Here is a 15,929-nt window from a genome sequence, read left to right as displayed (position 1 = left end):
CTTTTATATTGAGAGTGTGCTTAGACTCGGGTTTATCCAAATTGGTTGTTACAAATAGAGGATTCTGTGTTACAGTACGTAAAAGTATTATTTAACACATTTTATTACGTTGCTAAAAACAATCTTTTCCTTGTCTTCCGGATTGGGTTCAAGGTTACGGAGATGAACGTTAGTAGTTGTAAAACCAAAAAATTGGGTCAGCTGTTCAACGACGGTTATTAAATAAATAAATAAATAAAATTAAAGATAATTAACAATCGCTCGTTGTGTTAATTAAATTTTAAATTGACAAAAGTATGCAGAAATGGAATAAATTCCTATGCGGTTTTCAGTTATAATTTTAATAAGAAACATAATAAATTGCCCTGCTCAAGCGAAGAAGACGCACATCAAGCACGATAAAAAAAAATCCGAAGATATTTTTTATAAATAATGAACTTGCGTGTGATGATACTGAAAAAAATTTTTTTTTCAAAGGGTAAATTAATCTGCAGAGGGTTTCTGGCAACCAGGACCACTGGCACCGTCCTATTCTCGTCGCTCATTTTTTTAAAAGATTAAAAATCTTGCTGAATTTGCGGTACTTTTTTAGGAAACAGAAAGGAAAGAAAAAAAAATCACTTTTAGTGATTTCATCATAATATTAGGACGTATAAAAATCGATGTAGTCTTGATATCGCCCTTTCATAAAAAAGAAAAATAAATAAATAGTAGAATGAGGAAGTGAAGCATACATTTTGGGGGTAAAACACAGGCCATAGAATTTGTGGATAGTGAATCCTCTTTTATGTGATGCTGCCCATAAATCTGGTATTAAAGAAACTCCTGCTCTCTCTCTCTCTCCTATAGGAGCCCTTGTGTTAAGTCGTGTGTGCCTGATTTATAGACGTCAGATAAACACCGTATTATGTCTCAATCATTTCCTTCTATGTCCTCCCCCCCCCTCTCTCTCTTATATCCAATGGGGGGGGGAATATGAGAGGGCACGGAGGGGAGAAAAAATGGATTAGGAAAAAAATGGCGCCACCCAGCGCGCGTTTTTATAGGAACGATTTTTTGTCTTTGTCATGGTCATTATGAGTTCAGTAGCTGTCCATTCTACGCACCATTTCATATTTTATTGTGTACTCAAGAACACCGATTTTTATAGAATATGTTGTTGTTGACTCTGTTCTGATTCTTCAGTGATATTTAATCAAGATAAAAAAAAAGAATTGATAAAAATAACTCCGTCTCAAATTCTAAATTTATGTTTATTAAGAATTGGAGATCTGAAAGTTTTAAGCGACGTTTTAGTACAACTGCCTTAAGTAGACTAGAGCAGTAATTTAACAAAAGTTAATGTGTGGAACCCTTGGATTCCGTTGTAGATGGGTCATAAAAAAGAATTTATAAAAATAAATCCACCTCAAATTCTAATGGTCCCGCAGTGGACTGATCGTAAAGACACGCACTCCAGTAGAACACCGAAGTCAAGCATCACTGGCTGTGGTCAGTAAGCGGGTGGGTGACCACTTAGATCAGTCTGCGTAGGAGCCAAGGGTGTGCGGTATGGGTCCTCATTAAACTGTCTTACTTTAAAGTGCTCGACTTCGCGTGCTGGTCGCCGGGCTTCTAAAGCAGGGGAGCCATCCCCTCTGCGGAGGATCAAAATTGCGATGACATGTCTTCGGATCATACTCAGGGATGTTTCCCAGACCTTCGCCAATAGCGCATTGTGCAGCTCTAGTGCGACGTAAATAGTGCGATAACTAGTGCGACTAGTATCAAATTCTGATTTTATGTTTAATACGAATCGGAGATCTGAAAGTTTAAGCGATGTTTTAGGTAGACAGAGGAAATCTGCTTTAAGTAGTCTAGAGCAGTGCTCCCCAACCACCGGTCCACGGACCGGTACCGGTCCGTGGATCAAATGGTACCGGGCCAACCATTTCATTGAAATTAAATCTAAATTCCTAGGTTTATACCCAAATCTGTGTTCCATTAGAATGTTATTTATTTAAAAAAAAGGGGCCCCGAAGGTAGTGACATAAATTTTTTAATGTTTATAATGTATCATTGTCTCCGATTACCCCCAGATGGAGGAGTCTCATTGCAAAGAAACAAGCTCAGGGTTCTGATTTAACGTTCTAGTAAGTTTATATTAATTTTTTGGACTAACTGTATTTTATTTTGAAGGCATGTTTAAGTACAATTAAATTAAAGTTAATAAATCCAAATTATCTAAAATATAAACAATCGACGTCCCACGTCCCCTCTGCCCCCAACGGGCCGCGGTAAAATTAACGTTGACAGGTCCGCGGTGATAAAAAGGTTGGGGAACACTGGTCTAGAGCAGCAGTTACCAAATGATGCTCCGCGGAACACTTGGGTTCCATCGAAAGGCCACATGGATTCCGAATCTATTTTTTTAAAACCAGTTATGATTTTAGAAACATGTCATTGAATGTATGTGAAAGTAATTATCCATTATTTATTTAATATTTTCCTCTTTTATATCAATCCATTCAGCTTAAAAAATTACACCTGAAAATGTTCAGACAGCTCCTACATAGCTATGTGAAAAGTGCACATAGGAGCTCTTTTTAATTTCAAACTAATCGTTTTATTAATTTGTGTAAAGTATTCGAATCAACGTGAGAAGAAAAAATACTAAAGAAACCTCACTTGTTTAGATAGCAATGTCAGTTGCGTAAATATATTACAAATTTTCACTTTTTCACATAAAACACTGATAGCTTCTGAACTATGAGTCAGATCGTCTGAAGATTGATTTAATCTAATTTTGTGAAGAAAAAAAAAAATACTTCGGAAATAATGCCTTCCTGAATTTTTTTCCTTCAAATCCCTCGATTTCCCAAAAGAAAGGGGGAAGCATACCAATGAGAATAGGGGTGTTTTTAGGTATCATTTATAAAGGACATAACAAAGCTTTCTGTGTAAAAATATCTTTTCCCAAAGAAAATTTCAATTTTACTGGACTATTTATTTACGAAAACAAAACTCTTGCATTGTTTACAAAATCTAACTAAAAACTTAATTTGAGACCTTTCAAGAATTACGAAAGCAAATAATGGTTAAGAGTTTTTTGCTTTGCTTACTGTTACTTACTTGAGCACTGAAAGGTATGAGTAATGCTTGCGTAAGACGCTAAAATCCCCTTATTTTCCTTTTTTTTTAAATGCAAAAAGTGTAACAAAAAAAAAATTTGGAATAGTGCAAAACTTGAAAAGATTCATATTTGCAATTAAAGTTACATTTTGGCAAGGAAAATGAAAAAAATTTTAATGTAAGTTTTAAAGGTAAAATCCTTTAATTATTGTGGGTAAACAAAAAATTCCTAAAGAAAATATTCGACTCAAAATTTTATAAAATAACTTAAAGTAACATTTTTTGCAAAAAATAAGGAAAGAGTATCCGAAAATTCTTTCATATTCATGGGAATGTGTTGTAATTTTCCAATTTTGCAGAGAATGGGCTTAAAATTGTCAAAAACATGTCGACGTGTACTTGAATGGTCCCTTTTTAGATTTGTCTTTAGTTTAAAACTAAGACAGTTTTTAGCCTAAAACTAAGACAGTTTTCAGTTTTAGAACTAGACTCTCCATTTCAGCTAAAAATTAGTAAAATTTATCATAATTCTTCTACTAGTATTTAATTTTTCATAAGGCACTGCGACAGCAGGGGTTTGGTAGATTAATGAATATTACGAAATAGTTTATAAATAATACTAAAATGTTGTGTGAAATCTTGAAAATAAACTATAACTGTTACAAACTTAGCAAACTATTAGTGTTTGAAATAGTAGTTATATACACAGCCAAGTGGGGAAATTATTGCATTTTCCCCACATATTGGGAAAAAGTTAGATTTGAATGTCGGGAAAATTTCGAATGTTTTTGGTAATAAATAATACGTTTTTCTGGAATTTTTAAAGTAGAGAAGAATAATCTTGCAATGTAAAACATCACGTAAAAATTATAATTTTAAATTTCATTTTTCTTACGAGCTAAAAATGTTTCAATTATTATCCGATTAATTAATTGTTAAATTAAGTAATTATTAGTTAAACAGTAAGCACAGTTAATTATTAAATAGTTATTAAGTTACTTTAAAACTAATGACTTTTTTTAAAATTCTGTATCAATGTTTTTTGATTTTTTAAAATGGTTCTAGAGATACAGGGAAACCTCCAGTAAAGACTACCTCTATGAAGTGACCACCTCTGTTTACGACCACTTTTGGGAAGCATGGAATTGGAAATTATGTTGAAGAAAACCTAGGCCATTAAAACCTATCCCAGAGACCTGGAAAACGTCTGTCCCAAATGCGGCCAAATAAAGAAACACGGAAAAATATAAAATCAAAAAATTTAAGAAAACAAATAAATAGATTAAAATGTATTAGAGAGCTCTTTTTGAAGATAGAACCTCATTTTGGAGTCCACTAAAAACGATGCTGTCAATGATTTACTTTCAGAGATGAAAAGTTAAATTAGAAGAAAAAATGCTCGTGCATGCATTGCTCGCACCCCCCCCTCCTCCCCCTTGAAAGTAACGATAAACAATTTACAAAATTCTACCCCCTTTAAGAGTTTTCATAATATTTGAATGAATTAAATATTCGATTAGCTTTTGTAGATGTTACAGTGAATGACCAAAATCAAGAGAATGTCCACTTCTAAAGGTCAGCAACCATGTCCGAAATATTTGTTATATCCGATTTGGTATTAATTCATTCTTTGATATTATTATATATATTCGATAATTTAAAATCTGCTGAGGATAAATTAGGAGAAACATCAGTGTTCGGAGTACCAATTAAATGAATACCGGGCAGTGGTGACCTTAATAAAACATCAGTGTAGGGCATACCGGGCAAGTGTATACCAGGCAGTGGCACTGTGCCTTAATAAAACATCAGTGTAGGACATACAGGGCAAGTGTATACCGGGCAGTGGCACTTGACCTTAATAAAACATCAGTGTAAGGAATACCGGACAAGTACAGCCTCAGTCGAAATTCCGGAAAATTTCTTGAGTAAAAAAAATAATAAATAAATAAAAAAGTTTAAACCGAAAAATTAGAAAAAAATTTAAACAAGGTTTTTTCCTTTTTCTCAATATTTCCTAGTTTACTTAAAATATATTTAAAATTTTACACATACCTGTGATGACCTGGAGAAGCAATTGAAATTTACAAATACGTCTTTCTTTCCTGAGTTTATGATTATAATAACTATTTACTGATAAAAAATGAATATTAATCTTGAATATAAGCTTATAAAGTAGCTCTCTTATAAACAACTGCGTTTTTAAGTTCCACCTTTGAAAATTTGATTTCCGAAATCTTTTGTGATCACCGATTTTTTTAAACATCTGAACCTTCGATCTCCGGAAACTTCCGGATCACGGTTAACGAAAAATCCGGAAATCCGGATTTTTTCCGGAGCACAATCAGCCCTGCAAATGTATACCGTGCAGTGACACTTGACCTTAAAACATCAGTTTAAGGCATACAGGGCTAATGTATACCGGACAGAGGCACTGAACCTTAAAAAAACACCAGTGTAAGGTATACTGGGCAGTGCCATTTGATTTTTAGAAAACATCAGTGTAGGGCATACCGGGCAGTGACACTTAACTTGACCTAGTATACATTTGTTACATTTACCAAAGAGCGACATATGTGATTGTCAAGATTCACCGGTGGAAGTCAACAACCACTTATTTCTGTCATTCACAGTAACATAGACAATAGAAAAGAGTTATGGCTTTCGTAAATAGATGTATTTCATTGAAATGAAATAAGAACTGCTCGCGACGAATTGTGCCCACGACGTATTGTGCTTGCGGCGAATACTGCCCTAGAGGAATTGTTGCCGTGACGAATTGTGCCCACGACGAATTGTTCGCGGCATCCTATATTTCATACGCTGGAGTGCCGTTTTTATTCTGAACGCCTCGCTCAATCCTAGATTTTAAGTTGAGTTGCAATATGCATCTCATTTGTAAAACAAAAACTGTTGTTTGAAATTTGGTACAGAGAATATATATTATTGTTCGTGTCCTTCTGTTATTATTTTGTAAATGTGTTTGTTAAAACTTTGAAAAGAAAAAAGACCGTGTTGCTTTTTATAAGAAAGGCTATGTAACACACAGTAAGAATTGGGTAATGTACAATAAAGGTTAAAAAAATAATCCCAATAAAATGTAGCTGTAAGATATTTGTCGAGAAACTGCGATGAACAATCTAACTTTAAAATTTTAACTGTAACTGTAGCGAGGCGGAAGTTTTGTAAACAGTAGGGGAATGATCGCCTCAGAGAGAAGAGGTTGATATGTAATGCTCTTTTCAAAAAAGCTTAATGTTTCGTTATCAATTATGTTTCTTGTTACGTTTTGTGTTAAATATTAAATGTTTTAAAAAGAAATAGTTAACTCCTTTAATGGCAGAACTTGTTACTTTTTATTATTGACATCTTTTTATTTTTACAAGAGTAGCGATCCTTTTTAAAGCGAAAGAAAAGCTTTCCATCTTCTCACCGGGAAAATTGAAGAACAACAGAAATTGCAGGTAAGGTAATTTTACCTTTACCTTTAATTAAGAATTATTATTGAATTTATTTGAGTTGATTGATAAATAAATTTTTTACAATATTACTTGATTAAAAATTTCATTTACTTCAAAAAATATATAAATTGGAGGTATAAGTCGTCATGTTTCAAGCGCTCAAAAACAGGCGCCCATTTTCAAGACTTGCCAAATGTGAATGAGAAGAAACAAGAGTTATGCGAAATATATCGTTTTTTTCTTCTTCCGGTATGTTATAAAACTGCAAATATCCTTTCCAGTTTTGGTTTTAAAGTCACTTTTAAGGTATGTTACCAAAATTAAATTTAAGTCTCTTAAAGATCCTATTAGTTTGATAATCGGTTTGGTATTTATCATATTTCTTGTAAGTTCGACCTCTACTACATCGGATAAAGTAGACGTCCATTATCAAGAATACGAGAAATCATCAATTGCAGCACATTGTTGGAATCTTAAACGTAATTTCAATTTCGACAATGCCAAAATTATTTCCACCCTAATCACACCAACTCATCTTAAATACCTTGGAATCTTGTTTTTTTTGTTGTTTTTTTTTCCATATGAATGCTGATTCCCCTGTTAACGACATTAATTCCTCAACACCTTTTCAAAGCAATGGATTTTGCTCTGATTCGCCTTGCTGGGACACTCTGGTTTTTCTTTATCTGACTTTCATCTTTTTTTTTTCTCTCCCGGCTACTGTGATTTTTCTAATTATGTTTCTCAACGTCATTTTTCCATTTTTCATTCGCAATTTAACATTTTATATTTAAAAAAAAAAAAAAATTGATTCTTTTCATTTACGTCTGGCAGGTTTTGAAAATGGGCACCTGTTTTTCAGTTCTTGGAACATGTCGACTGTTTATGCATATTTTGAAGGGAGATCTGTATATTTTCAATAAAGTATAATTTTTATTATTCTGGATATTTTTAAAAGAGTAATACAATAAAGGTATTAACGAAGCTTGTGTTTTAAATCTATCTTAATTCACAAAATATTTTCTCCTTAATAAGGCAATTTTCTGAGCTCTCCAACTTAGAAAATATTTTATCTACTGAAGAAGGCTAAGTTTTAAAGCCAGACTACAAAATATTTTGTCTTTTGTAGAAAGTTAAGCTTTAAAGATGTCAAATATACAAAAGACTGAGTTTCGAAGCTAGACTTCAAAATATTTTGGCATTTGTAAAAAGTTGTGTTTTAAAGCTATAAAGTATACAAAAGACTGAGTTTCAAACCTTAACTTCAAATTTTTTTGTCTTATGTAGAACGCAGAGTTTTAAAACTATCAAATACACGACTAATGCTGAGTTTCAAACATAGACTACAAAATATTTTGTCTTTTGTAGAAAGTTGAGTTTTAAAGCTGTCAAATATACAAAATATTTTGCCTTTTAAAGGAGGTTAGATTTTAAAGCTATTCAATGTGTAAAATGCCTTTAAAAAAATTAGAGTTTTTAAAAATATAAGAAAACTAATTTTATCACACATCTTATCGAAAATATAAATGGTATTTTTTGGATACAAGAAAGTAACAGTTTCTTGACAACAAATCGGAAACAGCAAAAGTATTTTTTTTTCCCCAACAGGTTGCAACTAAAATGATTATCGGAGTGCTTAAATTCCCTCTTTAGGGATAAAAAAAAAGGAAGAAAAAAAAGGAGAAAGCTATTTCTATTGCTAAAAGAATCCCCAATAAACGCCCTTTTAATTTCCCTCATCAGAAACAGCAAAGGATCCATCTACTTTTTCTTGATGAGATGAGGTCCAAATCTTCCTTTTTTTCTCCCTCACACTCTCATCTCGGAGATCTTTTTTTCTTTTTCTTCTCTTCTCTGTTTATTTTGTTCTTTGCCAGAAATAGAAGGAGGAAAAGGGGTGGAGAGCAATCTGGAAGAACGAGGGGGAGGCAGACGAAAAACACTGGATCCTCTCTCCCCTAATCAGTGAGACGGGAGATCTCAAACGATGACATAGTCTCGGGGACCCCTTTTTTTTCTATGAATTATGAGCCTCTATTCGTTTATTTTTTCATCCGATGATTATATGGAAAAGGAAAAAGACAGAAAAGAATTAAGAGATTCTATCTGGATTCCCACCCAAACTCGGGCCGTAGAATAGGGCTCTCAATCAATATACAGGGTATCCCGTAATGACCACCCTTTAATATATATTATTGTCAAAAGTGATTAAAAACATTAAAGGGTGCAAATCAATATCTGAGATAGGAAGAGGGAAAAATCATCTCCCTAGGGATAAGATATGAAAAAAACATCTAATGGAAGACTGTCGAATCACTAGACATGTAGATGGAATGAAAAAAGTCAAAACCAGTTTGATTGTCTGATGAAACGTCTAATAATTACCTTTCATTTTTGTCTCTGCTTCCTCTGACAACCGAAATCGAACGAATTTGAATGTTTAAATGTCGGCTTTGTTAATGTATAGAGTGACAATAGGGTGCAGTGTTGCACTTTGTGACACTGGGGAAGAGGGGATCAAAAATATTGAAAAAAAGTGTGACATAATTTATGGACTGTCCATTAGAAATAATCGAAATCTGAATAAATATACAACGATGAAAACAATTGAAAGGACATAATGGTTTTTCTTTTGCAGTAAAAAGAAATTAATAACGTAAATAAAACTAATCCTAGCCAAAACATCATCCAATCTAAAGCCAAGTAAACAAAATTGGGAAAACATGTACCCTTAATAAGAAAACTGGTCAGTTGTCCAGCACAGCAGTTGACCGGTATACTATGAGTCAGAGAAAAACATGTCTAATAGGGTGTATGATGGCCTCTAACAGCTACATATTTCTCGCATCGGTGTTTTATACTGTTTACCAGAGTTCTTATTAATCTCCGTGGCACAAGCGCACCCACTCTTGTACCTAAGCACTTTTAAACTGCTCAATAGAGCTGGTCCTGAGCGTCCCTTACATACTCGATGTGATTAAGATCAGGGGAAATCGCAGGCCTCTCTAATCGCTGAATATTCTCCGATTGCGGGGATTTGTTCAGTGTGGACGAGTGGTTATTGTTCATAACGATGAAATTCGGTCCATATACTCCATGGAAAAGTCTCCCATAGGGTGTAAGGATCTCGTCCCTTTACCTGAGAGAATACCTTTATAGAGCACATAAAGGTCGGTATGCCATGATGCCTACCCAGACCATTTAAACCATAATGGTCGGTACCGATATTAGAGAGCTGATAGTTTCAGCTCTTTTAATAGTTTATTATTATTTTAATCCTTTTAAAGAGAAATTTTTTTTTCTAATGCCCTAATGCTAAAAAATTTTTGTGATTGAGATTGATTTATGTAAAGAAATTCATCTAGTTTATGACCAAAATTAAATTAGATGTTTTCTGGTGGGAAGGTGGGTGGGATTTTCAAAAACTAGCCATAAAACTAGCATTCAAAACTAGCCATAAAACTAACATTCAAAACTAGCCTTCCTATTAATGACTAGCCATAAACTTGAATTTCTGCGCTAATAAATAATCTAATTTATAAGTATTGTGTTTATTATACAAATAAACTGGATGAGAAATGATCAAATGAACGAATTTATAACGAGCAGGAGAAAATAGCTTTTTTTCTGTGTTGGCATCTCTTCCTGACCCTACGCAAACCTTTAATGTAATCCCCCATTTATATAAACAAAGCCATTTCTTTACGTTCGGAAGTTTTTATCAGATCGTAACAGAAAACAGAAGTTGAAAAATAGTTCTCTTCGGCATTTAACTCTAGATTGCCCAAGGAAGTCAGTTTGACTGCCTTTTAATTTCAATTAGAAAAACAATGATGTACAGTGACACAATTTTCTAGAATTTTGTGACTTTCATAATTATTTTCATTGTTGATATTTACTAATAACTTGTTATATAACTGAAAATAATATCAAAAATATTAAAAATTAATTTTAAACAAATTTCTTTACACATTACTTATTTTTTCACAATGACATTCATATTTTGACTGCTTTTCGACAATATAGGTACTTCAGTCTTTCTAGTGTTAAAAATGAATGGTGGGAAGCATACTTCCCACTGCGTTATAAAGAATTAAGTGAAGGATTTTCTAATTTAGTATTATTATTTTACTGCACGAAAATGACGTGCACTAATTCGCTTCTGGCAGGTAACTGAAGTACCACAATCACCATATTGTAATTTCATATTATTCAAATAAATCATGCAAACCAATAAAAGATAATTATTGATTTAAATGATTAAACATTTCAATATTAATTGATAAATAATGATTTAATAACCATCCTTAAACCGTTTTCTGATAACTGAAAAGGACATTTCAATACAAATTAAACATTTCTGCTATTTTAAATCAATATTTTGATATTTCTGCCATTCATTTGTTAAATAGAAATAGGGTAGTCGTTAAATATTCTGGCTTATACCCTCAAATAAATGTAACTTTCTCAGTTAAGGAAAGAATTATTAATTTTGACAACAGCACTTGCTTCTATAATTACTAAAGCAAGTATTCTCGATCATTATATGTCAAAGATGTAATTCATTTAGTTTCAACGTTGTTAAAGCAAATTCTGTAATGGAAAGAAATAATGAGGGAATGAAAAAAAAAAGTGTTTATTTTTATTACACTTAATATTTATTTTTTCGCCAATACCATTTTAAAGTAAAATCTATTTTTTTGCATATTTATGTTAAAAATCTTAACATAATGTGCACCCGAGTTTAATTTGAGAACTTCTTTTTAGATTAATTAAATAATGATGACAATTTCTAGCATGTGAAAAGTAAAACTTGCAATAAGCAATAAAAAACGTGTATTCGACGGATGTAAAAAAATCTCACTGACAGAGTTGAATGTATTAAAGTCTTTTTTAGTGCGTTATTGCTTCTCACAATTAGTTTTTAATAACTTTCATTCAATAGTTCTTAATAACTTTTATCAAAATTTAATGCGTCTTTACTCCCGGCAATTTTAAACCAACTTTCCACCAAATTTTGCAAAGAAATATTAATGACAGAAATATTTAAAAAATAGAAATATCTATTATATACTTCAGGACAAATAGTATAGTCAAAATTGTCTAGGTTGTCTAGAAAACGCAAAAGTATAGTTTGTGTCATGAACAGAAAATACTGTTTGTCTACGATAGGTACTCTGTCCGCCACAAAGTCTGCGGCAGTCTGGTGCTATGGAAACAAGAAGAGAGCATTTTAGGGAGGGTGGCTTCGATGAAGAGGTCTCCTTTTCTTTCGCCTTCGATGATAGCTTGAATGGGGAGTATACCAGATTGGCTGACTCAGCCACCAGTAGGAGACTTATTTAATCTGATTCAAGAACTTTTTTAAGATTCGCATGAATATTTCTTTCTTACTTAAAATAGTTCTCTCGATTCAATCAGTTGTTATTTTTTAAATACAAAGGAAAAAAAGTGAACAAATTCTGACATTAAGGGTAGTACAGGTTTTTTAAATATTACTTTTTAATTTTACGATATTTATTATGAATGTTCATTGATTGTTAGATGGTTTAATTTCTAAACTTGCACATTTTTTAAAGCAGTTAATTTCTTTTATTACTTGAATTTTCTGGAAAAAGTGAAGAGCTTAAACTTAATAACTCTGATTTTAAAATATAAATAGAAATAAATAAAATAAAAATAGTTCACGTTATCTGTGCCGGAGAAATATTAAATATCTTTGTTTTGATTATTAATTTTTAAATATTTTATTTATTTATTTATTTTTGAAACTGAAAGCAAGAGACCGCAACTAGGATGAAATCTAAAACTATCAACGATGATTTTTATCAGCACCCATCAAACCATCTGAAATTATCTGAAGTTTTTTTTTGCTTAAATTACGTTTTCTTATTCATATTTTATTGTAACCTGTACAGTTTTTTTTCACTATTTATTAAAAACAGTTTTTATTAGCAAATTTATTTTTTTCTTAATAACCAATTTACTATGTATGATAAATTTATAGATGAGTTATTTATTAATAAAACATTGAGCTGCTTTAAACAATTTTATACAATTTCCATACATATTCCATACATACATATAAATTTTTTTAATTTTTTTTCTAAAACAGAAGCTTTTGAAAAAGAGAAAAGATTTAAAAAAAAAGGAATCACACGCTCTAAACGATGTTTCAGGCGCGAATGCTCATTTCTCTTAACTCTAGGGCTAATACAATAGATCGAAGAAAGAAGTCTCCTTTTCTCCCACCGAAACCAGTCTTAAAGAGGGACCCCGCACCCCTACTTGAAATAATCATACCTCGTTACCATAGTCCCCGCCACCCCTCCAGACGAATGGCGGACAGAGTACCTATCGTAGACAAACAGTAGCTAACCATCGTTTGCTATTTTCTGAATGCTTGTTTGAGTGTAAATTTTTTTTTTATGAATCCATAAAAAAGTTATCAAATCATTTTTTAAAGAATCGATGTCAGTTTTCTTATTTTTTAATCCGATACATTTCGCATTTGATCAAGTAAATCATAGACGGCAGCACGCGAGTCACTTAGGTGTTTTAACAGTGGAACTAATTAAAACATTTATTTATTTCTGAAAAAGTAAAAATGGCACTCTCTGGAACTTTGTCAAAGTCCTTAAAAATCCTAATACTCAAACCATACTGAATTTTGGAATATCGTACAAACAAGCATTTTGCACGATTTGGTTGCCAGGAGGTTTTGTTGGTTTGTAGGTTTTGTTGTAGGTTGGTTGTTGTAGGTTTTGATCAAAGCATTATTGTGAATTACTGTTTTATTATGATGAACATAAATCAAAATATCCTTCAAGGGTAACTGAAACACCCCTTAATTTTGTTTGTATCATCAAGAACTAATCCAAGAACTTGGTTTAAAAAATAATTAAATACCCTATTAATTACTGACTGTTTAAACAATATTTAGAATTAAATGACTTAAGTAATTAGTTTTTATTCAATATATAAAACTGACTGAACCTTTAAAATTCTTATTAACAATATACATAAATCATTAACCTCTAAGTTTATTTATTATGTTACGTTTTTTTTTAATTTTCAGTACTCCGACGAACATGGATTTATTTATTTTTTGGAATTACATACATTTGCAGGCTTTTGTAGACATGTAAAAAAGCGCCATTATCGTAAAAGTACCATAATAAGCTTAGATAACATCTTTTAATATTTTTAATGTATTAAAAATTCAGGAAATGTCATTTAAAATTAGTTTTTTTTTTATGACAGGGGCACTCTTACTTATGACAGGGCTGACCATCCCTGATTTAAACGGAATGAAATATTCTATAGTAAAGCGTCCCTTTTTTATTAGGGTGCCAGCTAGTTGGTTGAGCGGTCAGGATGCCTCACTACGAAGCCAATGATCTCGGGTTCGAATCTTGTTCGTGGCATGGATGTCTCTTTGTGTTTATCTCCTGTTGTGTGATTTATGAATGTGCTTAAACTATGAACGGGTATTTGAGGCGTCGCCAATGTTGCTCGCCTCCGTGTAGTTAACTTAAAGTCAACTTAATACTCAAAACTATGATATACTTAAAACAGGGCCATGGTGGCTCAGGGAATAGAGCGCTCGCCACCAAATGACGTGTTCCGGGTTCGAATCCCAGAAATGGCTGATCGATACAAATTCCGCACCCACCTCGCGCCAGCCTCAGTGGTAGACGGATCATGGGTTGAAGTCCCCTTGCGGTCAGGCTAAATGACGGAGGTTTTTTGTGGTTTTCGTTTCCATGTAACGTAAATGTGGGTCCGTTCCTTAAAAAAAGTCCTCCACGAAGGCATATTTCTCCCACTACTTGATCCAGAAGATCCCTTGTCTTCTGGATTGGGTTTAAGATTACAAATCTAGGGAATTGATCATTGGTAGTCGTAAATTCAAAATTTGGTTGGTCCACAACAAAGCTTGAATTCATTCTGAAGTTATCTACGACTCAAGCATTAAACTTAAAATCAACTCAACATGACTATTCTTTATGAGTTATCTATGGCTCATTTTCGTACAGTAAGCACAAGAGAAAATAACTTCTTTTCTTTAGTGTGGTTAAATCGTAGTAATAATGATGAATTTGTCATTGGTACGAACAAAGTTTAATAATAGTTTTTCTTTTACTTTACAACTCTTATAGCTTTAAAGATAAATCAGTTTTAGAAAGTGAAAACAAAAGTCAGAAATTTTTATTGCAAGCAAATTAACTTATCAATTTTGGGGCAACATATTTATGTCCTCGCTACAGTTTTAAGAACGACTCTAAAAATACTTATATTGAATGAATATATATTATTTTGAATACATTAGTTATGTTTTTACTAACTCACTTTCGTCTTTGTTAGGGCTGGAATCTTTTAATTCGAATTTCGACCTCTTTTTGCTTATCACTCTATACTTGAAGATAATGCTAACTTTCAATCTTTTCTGATCACTACAAAGCAGGTTTTATCGGCATATTATCGAAACAGGTTTGATGTTTAGCGTCAATTGAAATTGCGATCACTACATCATTAGCTAGAGAACTCGTATCTCCTCTAGAGTCTTGTTTATGATAGCAGTGTATTAGTTTCAATTGTTTTCTGGCTGCAAAAGTTAGAATTTACGGCTTAGGAGACTAACGGAGGCTCGTAATTTTAAACAGGAAACTTTGTTCCTGATTCCAATTCAAGTTACAATTGCTTTCTAGATAGTGTGAGCATAATTCATCAAAATTTTCTCAACCATTGAAATTTAAACCTTTTTCTTTTTTAAAGAAGCTAACTCAAAGCTTAAGAGGAGAACATATTAAAATAAATTGAAAATGCTACTTTCTTTTTATGTATACTTTTACAAATATATAAGCATAATTTTATTATTTTGCATTAAGTCTCTGAATTTTTTATTTCAATAAGATGAAAATTTAAAATAAAATATAGTTAAAAAAATCTACCTAGATATTCTATAACAGCTAAACTCTTGTACTAAAAGCGTAATAATAGCAGTACAGGAAAATAACTTTAAATTAGGGATACAAAAATATTTATTAAAAAACTTATGACTTATTAATTTGATGCTAATGACAACCAAAACAATATGGAAATGAATGAGGAAAAACTGGATCTTACCACGTGATTTTCCGACCCATAAAAATTAAGGCTCCTATACTATCATTCAGGGGCTCTAATAAAAATGTACGGACAACAATCAAAAACTTTGACATCATCGTTAGATTTTTTACATATATTGCAGAAGTTTGAAGTTTACACTGTATTTTCTAGTTACTTTTTTTTAGAATCGGAAGAAATAATTAGTGATAAGAATAATTATTAGTGATTTCAGATTGATTGATTGAT

At 32.2% G+C, this 15,929-nt stretch overlaps 1 protein-coding gene across 1 annotated transcript in view; it reads right to left on the bottom strand.

Moving 5' to 3' along the window:
• Positions 1-15,929, bottom strand: part of LOC107455742 (protein hunchback-like) — a 71,703-nt gene that overhangs the window by 54,745 nt on the left and 1,029 nt on the right. The window lies entirely within an intron of this gene.

Source organism: Parasteatoda tepidariorum, chromosome 2 (genome assembly GCF_982258835.1).
Source record: "Parasteatoda tepidariorum strain Cologne lab strain chromosome 2, Ptep-v5.0, whole genome shotgun sequence".
In the NCBI taxonomy this organism is placed as follows: Eukaryota; Metazoa; Arthropoda; class Arachnida; order Araneae; family Theridiidae; genus Parasteatoda; species Parasteatoda tepidariorum.
This window is presented reverse-complemented; position numbering and strand designations above follow the sequence as displayed.